Source organism: Dicentrarchus labrax, unplaced genomic scaffold, assembly GCF_905237075.1.
Source record: "Dicentrarchus labrax unplaced genomic scaffold, dlabrax2021, whole genome shotgun sequence".
NCBI lineage: Eukaryota > Metazoa > Chordata > Actinopteri > Moronidae > Dicentrarchus > Dicentrarchus labrax.
Window position 1 is genome coordinate 14,779,448 of NW_026136708.1, and position 17,292 is coordinate 14,796,739.

General features: G+C 40.7%; 1 protein-coding gene and 1 long non-coding RNA gene across 10 annotated transcripts in view; one reads left to right on the top strand and one right to left on the bottom strand.

The window, feature by feature from the left end:
• Positions 1-17,292, bottom strand: part of LOC127368192 (disks large-associated protein 2-like) — a 104,655-nt gene that overhangs the window by 81,338 nt on the left and 6,025 nt on the right. The window lies entirely within an intron of this gene.
• Positions 1,358-17,289, top strand: LOC127368194 (uncharacterized). The gene is made up of 4 exons (XR_007885591.1): positions 1,358-1,469; positions 13,721-13,829; positions 15,507-15,758; positions 16,047-17,289. It is a non-coding gene; the product is annotated as an uncharacterized LOC127368194 (long non-coding RNA).

The window sequence follows — 17,292 nt, forward strand, 5'->3', positions numbered from 1 at the left end:
CTGTCCATCTTTGAAAAACATTCCAGACTTAATTGCACCTCCAGTGTTTCGAGGCAGAATGCAGTCCTTGTGTGACCAATCAGATACAACCTGTGTGGCATTTTAAGAGCCGTGCTGGCAGTCGGAGCTGCATGATTTTAAAATGTGAAATGAGACGTCTCACCCATCTGCTGTATAACTTCTTCAGCTGTGGTGGCAGTTCGCAATGAAGGTTTTAGTCTTTGGTGTGTGAGGGAAATGAAAAATGTAAGTGTGACAGGTTCTACTTTTAGTTTGGAAACTAGCACAGCTTCTCTTAACATGACAGTGTCAAAAATGTCAGACTTTACTGCCGTCACATTTAAAATGGCTTTTAAGAGTCTCCTGGAGGCTGGGAGGACCGAGCCATCGACCATGCTATTTCTACATCACAGCTAATCTGCTCCATCTCTTGTTTTCTGTGCCACACACCAATTAATGAGGCAGAAAACCACTTGAAATGCTTTTTTAGCAACAAAAATGCATGATTATAGCCAATCTAGCAGCCAAATCTACAGTAGATGCAGCACAGGCAAGGCATCACTGACTCATCACGCAGTGTTTCTCCAGAACTAATGGACAGCTGGCAGCAAGAGTCCATGTCATGCAGACAGACCCAGCCAGCCCGGCCTCCCCCCAAGGTCACAGCCAGTCTCTCTCAGAGCACTGGCACCAGAGCAGCAGATGGTGGCAAAATGATGGTCTATCATTACTCATCTGACGGAGAAGATGGCTGTCGTTTGTCAAAAAAAGGCGTGTGGAGATGCTGCTATTTGCTGCTCTCTGGTTTTATCATGGACACGTTTCCATGATCAAATTAGTTGTTTTCTTTTTTGTTGCTACAGAGGTGGTTTCCCTCGCTTAGCGTGGAGATGAACATCCCGGCGTCCAAAAGTCAGGCCCTCCACAATACAGTGTGTGCCACGTTTAATTATATCAGTTGTGAGTCATATTATCTGCCATCAGTCCTGGTTGGTTAAATTGACAGAGTAAGAACATTTTCATTGATCCATATTTAAAATGAACGTACAGACAAGGAATCAGACTGAGACATGGCCCTTTTTCTGTTGTCATCCATCTCAGATTTCAAGACTCCATCTTCATGCTAATGAAGACTAAACACGACTATCACACCACATTTATGCAGTTTAAAGCCTCAAAAGGTTTCAGTGTTGAAAACTTTATTGCTATAGCAACCAGCGGATTGAATTTGATTCTGTTGGGCTAAAAACAGAACGGAGATGCACTTAATGCAACACTGTTACAGAAGCAGAGGCTTAGTCACCACCTCCCTCCTTAGTATACACACACACACACACACAAACATAGTGACCTGCATCTCAGCAGGCTATTGGAGTTTCCCTGTCTAGCTGTGGGACGTCTGTGCGAGTGAAGAGCTGAAGACGAAGGAGACGAATACAGGAGGAGGAGGAGGAGGAGATGTCTGAAGGGTGAGTGAGTTTGTTGCTAGTGGAGATTTTGCATCCTCAAAGCACTAATGTTATTTACAAAGATGAGGCATAACAAGTTTCGCAAACAACACTCCAGGGTGTGTTCAAGAAAATGATATAATGAGAAAATCTCATTTTTTAACAGGCTAGACGGTGAGCATCTATGGAGCCATTAAATGTTTGAAGCTTTTAGATGTAATGTGTTTGAGGCAGACACTTGCAGAGGTTACATTTAAATATATGTGCTGTATATATATATATATATTGTGTGTGGACATACTAGCTCCTAAAGTGAACAGCAGCTAGCCCAAAACACTTTTGTTCTGAGTGACTTGAACGGTCCTGAGGGTCTTGGTGACAGAGACAGCAAGACCTGGCTGAGTGTTCGCTCTACTGTCTCACTGTATCCAGGCAACAGCAAACCACCACGATTATTACATCATCTGGCAGAGTGGGCCTCCCATGTATTAATCTCAAAGCAACACTTAGCTGAGCTTAGCGAGCGGTGAGCGAGAGCAAAGAGTGCTTCACATGTAAAGAGGGAAGGATGGAGAAGAGGGCAGAGGGTTGTGGCATGAGGAAGGTTTGTGTGTGTGTGTGTGTGTGTGTGTGTGTGTGTGTGTGTGTGTGTGTGTGTGTGTGTGTGTGTGTGTGTGTGTGTGTGTGTGCTGGGGGACATCCACATCTTCAGCTGAGGTATTTCACTCAGCAGCACAAGGAAGATTGTATATTATACTTAACATATCTCTGCAGAATAGTGGCAGAAACAGTACTGCTTCAGTGGTTTGGGACTGTGGTAACTGTGGAAACAGTGTCCGAACTGGGTAGACTGGGTTCTTGTTGGGAGGGAGTTTTGAAGGCCAGAGATGTATTCGTTGAGTCAGTGGTGCAGATCAACATCTCATCAAGAGTTATTTTTGTGCTATGTGGCAGTTAAACTCATTTAAAGTATAAGACCAGATATATTGTATAGTTTATTAACAAATCGAATTAAAAGACCAAAACCAACAATGCTTTGTAACATATACAGATCAGCTATAACATTAAAACCACCTTGGCACGCTGGTGCTCACCATATGCAACAATGTGTTCTGACACCTTTCTATCAGAACCAGCATTAACTGTTTCAGCAGCTACAGTAGCTCGTCTGTTGGATCGGACCACACGGGTCAGCCTTCGCTACCCACATGCATCAGTGAGCCTCAGCCACCCATGACCCTGTCTCTGGTTCACTGCTTTTCCTTCCTTGAACCACTTTTGATAGGTACTGACCACTGCAGACCGGGAACACCCCACAAGAGCTGCAGTTTGTAGATGCTCTGACCCAGTCGTCTACCTATCACAATCTGGACCTTGTCAAAGTCGCTCAAATCCTCACGCTGCCCATTTTTCCTGCTTCTAACAACTTTGAGGACAAAATGTTCATTTGCTGACTAATATACCCCACCCACTGACAGGTGCCATGATAACCAGATAATAAGTGTTATTCACTTCACCTGTCAATGTTCATAATGTTACGGCTGATTGATTTAAATAGTAATAAGTATTGTGTAGCCCAATTTTAATGAGGCTTTTTTTCTTTGTGCCCCCTGGGTGACCCTGAACTTGGGCATTGTAGTTTAATGTGACTCAATCTCACATACACAATACTGCTGCCTCAAATACACCAGCTGAGATTGTCTGCCAAAAAGGCAATATTTATTCCAGTCTGAGTAATGTTTTTCAAAATCTACAGTACCCAGATTTTAAGGGAATTACTTTTTTAATGAAATTGTATTTGTAGCCTATTTTTAAAGAAGTATATCTTCAGTAGGAACCAAAGGGCTTGGGGCTAAGTGACATTGTAAGAAGCCAGAAAATACTTAAAAATGGAAACACATATTGTTGGTTTTGGTCTTTTCTTGATAGTTACTAATAATACCAGACTAATGTGATATCATCCACCTTGTTAAATGATTTTATGGTAGCGTGTGTGTGTGCCCCAACTATTTAAAGTAATAATACAGGATTCAGGAAGGCATGTTATATATTATTGTTATTTCTATATGGTATTAATAGCTACACATTTTTCAATTTGAGGTTATATTCATGTATAGTTTACCCCAACATTCAGAAACAATATTAATGTAAAACAACAATTCTGACAGCATCCAAAAAAAGCCACATTAATTGTTTAGGGGACTGGTTCTCTAACAAATATGTGAGCAAACAGACAACAACAAACAACACCATACTCTGCAACTCTCCAATCACACTGTAGGAATAATACATTTAATGCATCAAGCAGGCTAATAACTAATACAGTTTGTCACGCCACCAAACGACTATTAGCTCTATTTACAGACTTCTAAATCAGTTTCCAGAAACAAGCTTCTTATCCTGTGCACAAGATGTTTTCTTCAGCCACCCTTGGACTCTTGATGTAACCAGATGTCTATGTTCTGCAGCCAATCAGGGCTCAGGTTTTAATGTGTGTCTTTGTATACCCACATGGAGCTCTTTACTTGTGCCGAAACCAATAATACTCATAATAATTAAGTCAGAACGTGCATTTGAGCTGCTGTGAGTCATTCACCTTTGCTTCTGTATGAGTGGGAAAATTTAAAGAAATAATATGTATGAAAATATAAAATATAGTCTGCTGTTCGTCGGTTCACATCCACCAGTTCTGTGTTTCACTGAATTCTGTCTGCCTCAACTTTTAAAATAACAAGAAGGTAGATTTATGCTGTCCTATATTGCACAATGACCTTATAATATACCTGTGGGGGGTTGATAGGATTATTGATAAACACCAACGACTCAGTGGTTACTTGGCGAGGTGCTTAGATTTGCAGCTTTCAAATCTCAGTTTCTGGCTCGCACTCTGTGAGGAAATCCTCTTAACTTGGCTAATATACAGCACTTCCATCCACCTGTTTTTATGTGCATTTACAATTTGCGCATAAAAAAAAAACCTGCATGTAAGTGAAAATTTTAGAGTTTTTACACTTTATACTGAGGTGTATGGATATATTGATAAAAAATATGATGAGTCATTTTAATATGAATATACAAGCATTAATCAACTGCCCGACAAGGGGATCTTATTTGCTCTTACGGTCTTTGAAGGTCCCCTCCTCCCTTTACACCGGTAAAATGACCAATGAACAATGTAGACCATATATTTTGGTAATGGTATGAACATTTGTGTATAGTCACAGTTATTATTTCAAAAAATATAAGTTAATTTAACTCTGTCCAGTCCCTAGACAGGGTGTCAGCTGTAATTCCCTTTGCATCTCACTGACTTGAGCTATAGAAACTTCCAGAGAGATGATGTCCACTAATGAGAGAATCCACTGTGACATCTGGAGTTTATGAGGAGACAATTTTGTTAATGTTTCGTTATTATATTGATAGAAAACATAATCCTGGCAGCATTATGTTTCTCTCCAAACATATTTGCTGTTGCAAATCAGTAGTAAAAGATATTTCCTGTAGACATGTGTTAGTTTAGTTCTGTAAAAGCATATAGTTCAACCCAATGTGTTAACTAAACTAACAAAATGATTCCACACTACACAAACCTATACAGAAAGGCACTGTTCATCATACATACTGTGTGTGGAAGCACAAAATGTACTGCTACATATGAGAGTACTTCACTCACTGTTACTATTTGAAATTGGACAAGAAGCATTGCGAGTGTTAATAACTAATAGTTCCTCCTTATAGTTGCATAAAGGTTGTACATTACTGAATGGCCCTTTCCTCACAAGGTTGCACTGGATAAATGTGGTTTTATAGTCATGATTGTTACCAGAAATACAACAAAGTCAATTCAAACTGTAGCTTTACCATCACAACTTCACAAACTTATTTTCTTTTTCTGGCAAAAGTGAGTTTTTTTCTTCTTCAATGGCTCCAGACTGAGTTCTGCAGCCAGGTGACTGACAGATTGTTACCAGTTTTGTTTCCAGCTTGGTATGGCTGCTGGCTACATCTCAGTATTTCAAACATCGTCTACCTACAGATTCCCAGCTGAAAGAAAAGCCGCTTTTTCATTCAGGACGTTGAGCTTCCAGATATAAAACATTGAGAAGTCTTTTTATTTACATTTAGTGTAAAGTTCTTAGCAGCTTGACCTCTTTTATTTTCTTTCACTTTGTTCTTTGAGTGCGACCATTTTGATGTCCTGCTGAGGTGTTTCCATCAGCTGTGTTTCGCTGCACACAAGCAGCAGTGTGGCTCTCGCACTCGAGTGTGATTTGTCAAAGCAGTCTGACATTCAACAGAAGCTGTCTCTTCTTAAGACACCGAGAGCACACTGCAGTGACAGAATATTTTAATAAAGATGCTGCTGAGGGAGATTACACAAGCACAAACTGGGTATTTCACACAGCAATATTTCTTATTATGCCCATCTGCAGGCACAATAGCAAGCTTTTGTCCTGGTTTCAGAGCGCCCTGGGTGGCAGCGAGGATGTTGTTAAGGGTTTTTTTTTTGCAGGGATAACCGTCTGAATGGATTATGGGTCCAGAGGCAAATATGATGAACTAAAATCAAATCACAACCCTTGAGGACATTAAGTGATTTCATTTAAATATGTATATATATTCTTGCAAGTAAAAGATAAAAACTATACAGTAATTTATACAGTAGAAGCACACAATGTAATTCCACTGGGCTGGTTACTTTTTTCATGCAAACAAAAATTCAACAGCAGCTCATATGACAGATCCAGATAAGATTTTATTAGGATCACCTGCTCAAGCATTTTCATTTCCCCTCTACAAACAAAAACTACCACAGACACTAGGCTTCAAATGTAGGCCACAAAAAAGAGTGTAAGAGAGTATCTGACAACAACACAGTATGTCTACACACACTGTTCCTTAATCATGTTAATTGTTGTTTCTGTCTGAGATAGATATTAAGACTGTCTACAGGAATCAGACTCACAACCAAAATACAAATACTCTTGAGCTGGAAAGACAGAAATATAGAAAGTATAGTATTAGAAAGAAATATTAGCCGAACACATTTCAACAGAAAGACAGAACAATCTAATCAACTCAATCGACTCATTTCACATCTGCTGTGTTTCTAACTAATACCAAACAATAAATACAAACACACGTAGTCACATCATCTTCCTACTGCCGGTGATCACAGTGCCCCCCCCAGTTCCCCAAGTCGCCGAAAATAGTAAGTAAGAGTCAATTTTGGAATATTTATTTATTCATTCATTATTATTTCTCTTTTAGTAAAGTAATATAAACATTTCCATTTGTTCATTATTGTTACTATTATCATTATCATTGTTCTCCTATTATATTGGGGATGGTTATCATAATAATAATCATAATTTTTTTTGGGGGGGGGGCTTTTATTGCCTTTATGATAGTGACAGCTGAAGATAGACAGGAAAGGGGGGCAGAGAGAGAGAGGATGACACGCAGCAAAGGGCCACAGGTCGGATTCGAACCCTGGGCCGCTGCAGCAAGGACTCAGCCTCAGTACATGGATCGCCAGCTCCACCCACTGAGCTAACCGGGCGCCCTATAGTTTTTTATTGTTGTTATATTGTCGTTATTGTTATATAATATGGTTATTATTATTATGATTATCCAAAACTAACAATACAAAACAAATGTGTCATAACAAATCTCCCTGAAACAGCCATTTTAACTGCAGTGACCACATTACGTCACCATCATTATTATATTTATTATTGTGTGTGTTTTTGTTTGATTCATTGGTTTTCTTGTCTCCATTGTTGTATCTGTAAAGACGATTGTTTAGCTTTTGATTCGCACAATAAAGAAGAAAACGTATGTGCTGTAAGGTGACATAAGACCAACAACATAAAATGTATTTAAAGTGAGTCACCTCATGGCGATACCCAATCCTTTAGCAACAGTGCCGACATAAATTTGGCTGCATGGTGTCAATTGCCACACCAAAAACAATACATTGCTCCTTTGTCAATGGAATGACTTTCAATCACACTGAGTAGTTTTGCAGGTAACACACAGACAAAAACCTGGTTTCTAGTTGGTAATAAACTGGATGCTTTCATACTCGCAGGCTGTGACACTTCCCGAATTGTTACACTTGAGAATCGTGAATGGGATCGTGTGATATTGATATTTTGCACCAAAACACCTGTAGTGTGTTCATTCAAAAGAGCCAGGAGCTTTGATTTTTTGGGTTTTAATGGGCTGACGGAATAATGGCTTGGAGAGGAGAAGAGGTGCATGCTTTTACTTGTCTCTCTTTCTCTCTTCTCAGCACACAGCGTGACACACAGCACACACATGCCCGGCCTCTAAAGTGGTCAATCTAAAAGCCTCGTAGACAGACAAATTCTCTCTATTAGTAAATCTACACCGTTTCCTTCGGATTATGTGAGAATTATTTTGTAAGATTTGACAAGGAAAGTGCCCTCTGGTGGTAGCTTTGTTACCATAGAGGTAACAAGGTCTCTGGTTACACTGCATTAAAGCAGCAACAGCCACTTTGATTTGAGATCTCTGACTCGGGTCACCTACACACAAAACTTACGTTTTTACTTGTGTTATGTTAGAGGTAGACGGATTACAGCATGCCGTCACAGATCTTGCTGACAAAGATTGTTCTACAGTATGATCCCGCACTGAAAGGCACATGTCAACACTTCTTACCTCATGCAGAGTCCGTTGAGGAAACTAAGACAAGCTCCAGAATTTTCCCATAATTAGTTTTAAATTAAACTGTCACCACCAGTGGGGTGCCAGCCTGTGTTGTCACTGTTTTTCACCTCTGTGTGCAATGAAACATCAGAGCCCAGGCCACAATCTTTAAGCCTCTTGTGTTTCTGTGGTGACAAACAACTCTATCTAATCCTACGCAATTAAAACGATTAGCGATGCCGAGGCTGTTAAAAAGGCCTCAAACGAAACAGTTGGATTTCATTCAACTGGGAACGCTCTGTACTTTTAGTTTGGGCGTTTCAGAAAATGTAGAGAAATTTAGTATTTACATCGCCACATTTGCCGCTTTACCAAACCTCATCAGAGCAGCAAAAATGACCCATGAAGAGCAATCTCGGTATTTATTCAAATTGTTAATTGTTCCTAATAACCACAATCTGAAAATGAATGCCTAAATGGACCCTAAAAGTGAACTCAAGACCATACACGACCATATTGAGTGGAATATCCAGCCTTATTAATATTCCACTTCCATGCTCAAGTTGTGCTGATGAGCCAAGGGTTTGCTGTTGAGGCCAGGCTGAGGGTGCCGTTTGCCAGCACCCCGCTAGAGTCAAGTAAAAACCTCTTACACAGACTGCTTCCAAGTGGGCAGAGCCTTCTGATTAGAGGCTAGTTAGGGATTTGCCAAAGTGATCTTAAAGTTGAAAGAATGGTTGATGAGTGGAAAGTAATTTTTTTTGTTTGAAATCAGATATAAAAAAAGAAGTTGAAAACACTGTTAATGCAAGGTTGCTCTGCTCTAAGTGTCAATGCAGGACAGAAACTTGGAATAAAGCTCCACTTTATCATTGAAGTTAAAGATAAAGTTATTTGGATTGAAAGCAAATGTCAAAACTTTGTTGTTTCCTTATTACAAACACCTGCTTTTTAGAGGCGTTTCAACTGAACACCTGCAAAAAAAAAAAGTGCTTTCCTGAAGACATCTTTCTGTCTGTCGCTGTACATGTGTGCTCCCATGTTCACATACATGATACAGAAACAGAGCATGACAGAGAGCATGCAAGCTTCCTGCTGAATAAACCAGCTAAGCGGTGCACCCTGCTATGCCCTGCTGGCTCTTACCTGACTGGACGCTGGTTTAGCACATTAGTATTAGCACTCTGAATTCCCTGTGAGGACGTGTACCACCTGGCAGGCATCGCCGCCCTGCGTGAGTCAGAACAACCTGGCTATTAACGCACGGCAGGTACCATGGCACTGGCGAAGGAATCAAGCCCATGTGGTAATGTTAACCTTAGTGTACACACACACACACACACACACAGAGTTTCTCTCCTGCCCAGACTCGTACTGATCCTATAAGCGCTCCCCAGAGTGAGATAGACTGAGATGACTGCTACCATCCAGCGTCTCTACAGGCTAACCCTGCACACAGTATATCCTATTATCAGCTATGGAGATGTTCACTATGGATGCTGCCAGGGAGAACACACTCACACTCAAATCAATTTCACGCACGATGGCGTACCGATTAAAACTACAAAGGTCGATAAAGCTGAATTCCCCCCCCCATGGTATGAATTTTTAAATGTGAAATCAGACCAAATCAAGAACATATTTGCTTTTATATCCATTTTCTGTTTTTATCTAATATTTGCTTTTATTTTTTTGTTTAAGAATGTTTTGTAGCCAGGACTGCATCCAGGATTTTAGGGGGCGATTTGGGGTCATAAGTCTAAACCCACACACTTAAAACTAATTTTAACTTGCCACCAACCAAACTTTTAAGATTAAGATGGACTTTATTGATCCCACACTGGGGAAATTCACCACACTGTGATAATTTAAACACTCACTTTTTATTAATTCAAGTGGATATAATCAATATTTTTATAAAAGGGTCGCTCAGAGTGATGCCTACAGAGAATTATCACTTGAATCTGCAGCTCCCCTCAGCTTTACAGAGCTTTATTGTGAGCTTAGGTTCATTGTTTAGCTATCTGGTCGCAACTTTACTATTTTGATTGAGTCTCACTGCTCTCATAGCGTTGTTTTCTGCAAAAAAGCTCTAAAAACCCACTATTACATGCTCAGCACCAAACAGCAGCACGTTAGTAACTACCTGGTGAATTAGCAGCTAAAGAACCAGATACTTCCATCAGGAGTTGGTAGAGACCAAAAAAAGAGCTAAAAGAGAATAAATATTGGACTTACGTTCACCAGTAGACCAGAAACACGACTCCAAATGAATGCTAATGTTGCTTCGTGTCTGCTGGATGTGTAAATTAGGAAACAGTTTGCTCATACGTCATGTTGTAATTGAGGAAATAAAATTATTCATTAATTTGAATGTTCCTTTTTTTGCATTTTGCTGTATTTAACGGTATCCCACAGAGAGAGACAGGGAAGGCAGGGGAGAGAAAGGGGAACAGCATGCAGCAAAGGCCCCTGGAATCAGCCTTGGTATGCAGTACACCCTCTGCCAGTTGAGCTACTGGGGCGCCTCCCAATCACCAACAATTGTGATTGATTAATATTTTTAAGCAAAAATGGCAAAAAATTGCTGGCTCCAGCTTCCACTGTGTGAATATGAGATGTTTCTTAGGCCCTCTGTGACAGTGAACTGAATATCTTTGGGTTTTATCAGGCAATTTAAGTGAGTAACCAATTAAAGTTTCATCTGAAAACTTTGCACATGGCGTAGCTTAATTACGGTGCCCTTCTGACAAAACCAGGCAGTAACACCCGAAAACAACCACCTGATACGGTCGATGAATCAAAGCGCGGATCTACCCTTCAAACAGATACAAGCTGCATATTGACAGGGCCGAGCTTCAGGATTAGATATCCTGTTGCTACGAGGGATTGCCCTGGTCTTCATACAGCAGGGACTCTCTGTTCAGGTCTGCATTGCATCATTCTGCCAAGACAGAAAGATCCTTTTTCGCTGCTATTTGCGACCCGCTCGGTCCCCGTGGTGGCCTCTTTGTCTGACCAGGAATCACTTGTCACCTCTATCACCTTGTAAGCAAGAACCACAAGCTTTTTTTTTTGTGCAGTTTTCTGGCTGTACAGCCCTTAAGGGGATATATATATTTACAGTAACTACACACATGTAGGTCACAGAATGCAGCAGGATGTTTTTTTTCAATGAGATTACATTCTTCAGGGTTTAGTTTCTGCATTCATTAAATCATGTTTTTTCACCTTCTGTTTTTGTCTTTCTATTCGTAGCCTCTGTCACCCTCTCACTCTCCTGATCTCACTCTTTCAGTCACTCTGACTCACTATCTCATGTACACAACACACACACACACACGCTCGCTGTCAATGACCACTCAGAGTATCACGCACAGCTGATACTTCAGCCTTCGTAACACACTCTGACACACACACAGACAACTTCACACTTGGACATTCGCTACAGCAGAGCTTCAGGATTAGCAGCTACTACTAGCATGACACACCAGGAGAGAGAGTACAACACAAAGACACACACTAACACACTGTACAGTCACACTACTGGAGATACTGAGCTGCAAAACACACACACACACACACACACACACACACACTTGCACATTCACTGCCGTAAAGCTTTATACTACCACAATGGCATAAGCACATCCGTCAATGGCGCGATACGTGTTTGTGTGCCTGTTAACACACCGTTATATCCCACTCACTCACACACACACACACACACACACACACACACCCTGGCCCAGATCCCTCTTATGAAGCAGCACTGTTTGGTAGAACGTACAGCAGAAGGGGGGGGAAACAGCTACAGCTCCTGAGTATCTCCATGGAAACAGGCTGGAGAGCAGCATATTCCACTCGACGTACTGTCAGAGACTGAGGATGAATCCAGTCCTCATTAGGGAAGCCAAACCAAACCACACACCAGGCGGTTGATTCCATTATTAATTGCAACAGATTTTTCACAGAAAACACACACACACACACACACACACACACACACACACACACACACACACACACACAATACACCTGGATGAGGGGTTTCCTCATGCTCAAAGCAGTCAATACACTCCAACTAGCTTATTGGACTTCGCCAGGAGATTCTCTCCTCGGGCTGATCAATGCAGATTTTGCACACTCATAAGGTCTCATCCTTTCCCGTGATCGATCCTTCATGCAAACACCTTACGTTCACCATTTTCAAATCCTGGAATTTGTACAGTAAACCGACAGCTGACATGGAAAGTGGAAATCACTCTAAAGTCGGAAGAGTTGATGATGGAAAAAATCAATAAAAATACACAAAAGCAGGCAGGGGATTGATTTAAATAAACTCCTTTGCTGTTGGTGCTGACTTACAGTCCCACAGAGCTAAAAACATTTGATAGCTGGGCCGTTGAAGTGGTTTTCACGGTAGGTCATGTGCTACAACGTGTAGTGTAGAGCAAGGGAAGACTTTTGAGTGACAGTGAGAAAGCTTTGCTATGAAATTAACAGAGAATTTAAGGTTGACACTCTCCAGCACTAACTTAAGTACAGAATGTGGTGGTAAGCATTTACGCTATCACTGCTTTTTCTGTCAAAAGCAGGCTCGCAAAACCACACGCAAAAACACATTTCTGAGTCTCGCATCCTCCACAACACATCTACACCTCCTGAGATGATCTTCTCAGGTCAAACGTGAACAGGAGGGTACGTGTTTCCACATGTTCTCCGTACAAAACTGTAAATTGTATCAATCGTGCTTTCTGTTGCCAATATCCAGCTCACTCCTCTGAATGCTCTTTATATTCAAACTCATATTCACTCTTCCACTCACTCATACACCCACACAGCTTCTCTTGCTACCTAACATGGTATTGTACCAAGCACCACTAGGAGGGATTAAAACTGGGAACTAGGATTCTGGTTATTTCCATCCAGCTTCTCTTCGTTTTTTTTGCTACAGGGCTGAACATCAGGTGCCTGAGAAACATTAAGATAACAGAGCTGAGATTAAACTTTAATGATCCCTGTGGTGGGGGTCTTTGGTCACTGCAGCAGCAAAATAATAAGGGTGTACTGTAGACGAGAATACAACAATGAAAAGTATTGCTTAAAATAGGATATCTGATAAAGTAATTTATTAAATACCAAATATTCTGTAGTTCCAGCTTCAAATCAAAGGTGAAAATGTACTGCTTCATTATGAAGATATAATGAAATGTTTCACAATATACTGACATTTTATCCTCCAAACGATTAGTCTTGAATTGAGAAAATAATCTGGTGATCAATAATTAAAAGTGAAAACTAATTAAAAAAGATCAATAACCAGTTGCAGTGCTACTTCACACACACACACACACAGCAGTGTTTCAGTGATGGTAAGTACATGTGTGTGATGTGCAAATATATACAGAGAAGATATGCAAGTGTGCATTGCTAACTCTCATATTTACAGTCAAATGACATACTTGTTTTTAAACACTGAAACAACAACTGTTGTCATTTTGTCTTGACCTGAAAGAATATCAGCTGCTAAGACACCTTTTTTTTAAAGTGCTGAATTATAATGTCTGTCAATTTTACCTTTTGTATTGTAGATACTGACACGGAGCAGGAGAAAATGCCAAGGTGTCACTAGCAAGATGCAAGCTGGTGACAAGACAGAGAAAAAGATGTGAAGATGTAACAGTTTGAGATCTAAATAAGGTAAGCTGCTAAAAGAAACCAAATCATGAATCATTAAAATGTGAGTTAATTGCAGGATGTCGGGAACCCTGAGGTGGGTGTCATCAACACTCTTAACTTAACGGTTTATATATATTATTATATATAAGATTATTAAATTTAATGAAGATAAAAGAATCTTAAAATAAATAATTCATAATTTGAAAATTGTATCGTGAACCCGTTATCATGAATTTCATCGAATGTCTATCGTTACATCGCCACTTCTGTAGCTAACATAACAAAGTAATCACTACAATGAATGAGGAGACAAAGAAACTCATGCTAACCATCAGAAAACCAAGTTTCTTCAACAGAAGATACAAGTAGGAGGTCATTCCAGCGGATGCACCACATCATTGACATAATCAGACGACATAGAAGCTGTATAAATCGCTTTGAATTCAGCAGAACTCACTGGTATTTCTATTGCTGTCCTGCTCTGCACCCAGCAATGAATCAGCTCGTCAGTTAATGGCTGGTTAATCGTTCCATCATGACCTCCAAACCCCCACAGCAAAACAAAAGAGAAAAGATGCCATAAACACCAAGACCGTACAGCAGCTTTAATCCTAAAAGCAAACACACACACTCTCTCTCTCACTCTCTCTCACTGTGAGTAAAACTGAGAGGGTATTTAAACAAATGATCTGGTTTCTAAATTGTGTCAAATGACTGAGTAGCCCTTTCCTGAAACAGGACACAATAAGCAAACATCTGACAGAGATCTTGGAACATGAAACATAAAATAATCTCCAACAATTAGAGGAGGTTTCATCCAAACTGAACAACCATCAACCATCAACCATCAGTCCTACAGGTTGGTTGAACCATTGGTCTGTCCAGCTGTTGGGTCCAGATCTCAATATCTAACATTACTGGCCAAATAGCCGAATTTGGTTTCATGGTCCTCAGAGGACGACTCCTAATGATTCTGGTGATAACATTACTCGTGGTTTAGCACCACCCTTGGGTCAAAATGTCCCCTTGACCGACACTTTCATAATTATACAGGACACTGAAAAGTATCTCAACATTCAATCACTACATTTCCTTGACATTTACAGTCGATATTAATGTGCTGCAGAGGATAAATCTGAAAAAATATATCAATTAAGGATATCTCATAATGTAACACGCAGATTACCTTGAAATTTGATAAACACATTCATGCTCCCAAAGGGATAAACCCCCTTTAAAGTTGAAAGAAATGGTTGGAAACAGCTAACCTCGCTCTGTTAGGTAACAGAATCTGCCTACCAGCTCCTCTAAAGCTCACTAATTAACATCTCATATTGTTTGTTTAATCTGTACAAAAACCAAAGTGTTGCTAAGCAACCAGCAAAGACTAGAAGTTACTGGTCCTAGCCAATAAATAGTCCAGCACATAAAGCCCCCAGGGAACGGCCCGTTGTTTTTACATTTGGTTCCTGCCTTTATCCTAAGCTAAGCTAACCGGCTGCTGGCTCCAGCTACATATTTATTGTACAGACAGAAAAGAGATTACGAGTCTCCTCTTCTGACTCTAAGCAAATTAGCATACTTCCCAAAATCCATTTCGCCCAACATTTCCATATTGTTGTGTGTAATAAACATCGCTCCCTCTAGGGGCTGCTAGCGGGGCTTTCCACTCTTTTTCTTGCCTGCTTTTTTTTGCAGGGAACTGGCTAAATGAGGCGTTTCAAGACGCCAGTGTATCTGCTGGAGAATCAGAGCAGTAAAAAGCCGCCTGGGAGATGCGAGGAGCTGAAGCTCTGCTCCTCAGAGATCGTCTTCTGCATCCTAATGCCACACATGACAAATGACCGCCTCCACCAGACAACTTGCTACACAGGAAAGCAGCCTGATTCGGTCCACACAGCTGTCCGAGTGTGCCTGTACGGCTGCATATAGGTGTGCCTTTAGCCCACTGTAAGTACAGTGTATTAAGAGATGGAGCTTGTATCAAGGACAAACGCTGTATGTACAGTTTGTGTGTGTGTCTGTGTGTGTGTGTGAGTGTGTGTGTGTGTGTGTGTGTGTGTGTGTCAAGACACAAGGATTAATGCTCCCAATGATAAAGAGTATCTGTCAAACCTCTGCTGCATATCACAGGACAGTTATAAAAGAGCCTGGCCTGCGATCTGTTCTGTATGCAAACATGAATGAGTGCAAACGTCTGAAAACTGTTTTATCTTGTTCTTTTTTTTTTTTTTTCAGGTCATGACCAACACATCTGTGCTTTCTGGGCAAACAGATACAAGAGCTTAACTGAGTGCAAGACACTGTCAAAGGTTTCAAACACACAAACACACACACACACACACACACAAACACACACACACACACACACACATATATATATATATATATAGAAAAGCCCTGTCAAACAGCAGAATGCAGGATTTGGATATCGCCGCAGCACCAGCTAGTCTCCATCTCTTATTATGGCATTAGAAAGGGTGTGTGTGTGTGTGTGTGTGTGTGTGTGTGTGTTTTGTGTGTGTGTGTGTGTATAAAAGGTGAAAGTGATGAACCCCTCATCAGGTCACTTACAGGTTCAGGCTTCGAGGCTTCAGACCGAACATCCTAACATGTGGTTGAGAGATTGAAGGATTTGAGAGGGATCGCAGTAATCAGCTGTTGGCTAGCAGGTTTCTGAGTGATGGAGTAAGTTCTACAACCCCCCCCACCACCACCACCATTGCCCATTCCCCATTCGCCCATCTATCTGCTGCCATTATCCTTATCTCCCCCTCTTCCTCTCTTCATCCTGAATTCCCTCTATCTGTGACAAATGAAGCATTAAGACAAACACATAAATTGTCAAGAAGAGAGGGTTTTTTTCTCTCCCCCTTTACAACCAAACGGAATCAATGAAATTTATTACATAATGATTAACTATTGGTACCGTTAAAGACAAAACAGCCTGTCAGTTATATTTAAGCCAGAGATTCTGCCGACGTTAGTGGCCATAAGAAGATCGATGGAAAGCTGTTTGGCCACACTGTCAGGATGAAAATCCCCTTGTTGCCCATCGAGAAGGCTGGTTGAGGAGCAATCCCTCCCACCCTGCTGGATTCTGTTACACACACATACATATGAACACACACACACACACACACACACACACACACACACACACACACATACACACCTGCACAGATCGCTGTGATTGAGGGGGAGAGGAGATGCTTTTTATTCCAAAACTGAAACAGATTTATTTTGTCATATCCGACAAAGATTTTGCGTTTTTTTTAATAAATTTTTGACCACTGCAAGGAATACTAATTACCTAATTCTGCTGTGGCAACTTCTCATCTACCTGTTAAATTCACACACACACACACACACACACACACACACACACAAGGCTGTAACTGTTCCACTGACAATGTCTCAAGAAAAAAAAGCCAATAAGAAAGAAAAGACTAGAGAGATTTTTGTGGATGAGTCCAAGTCTCCT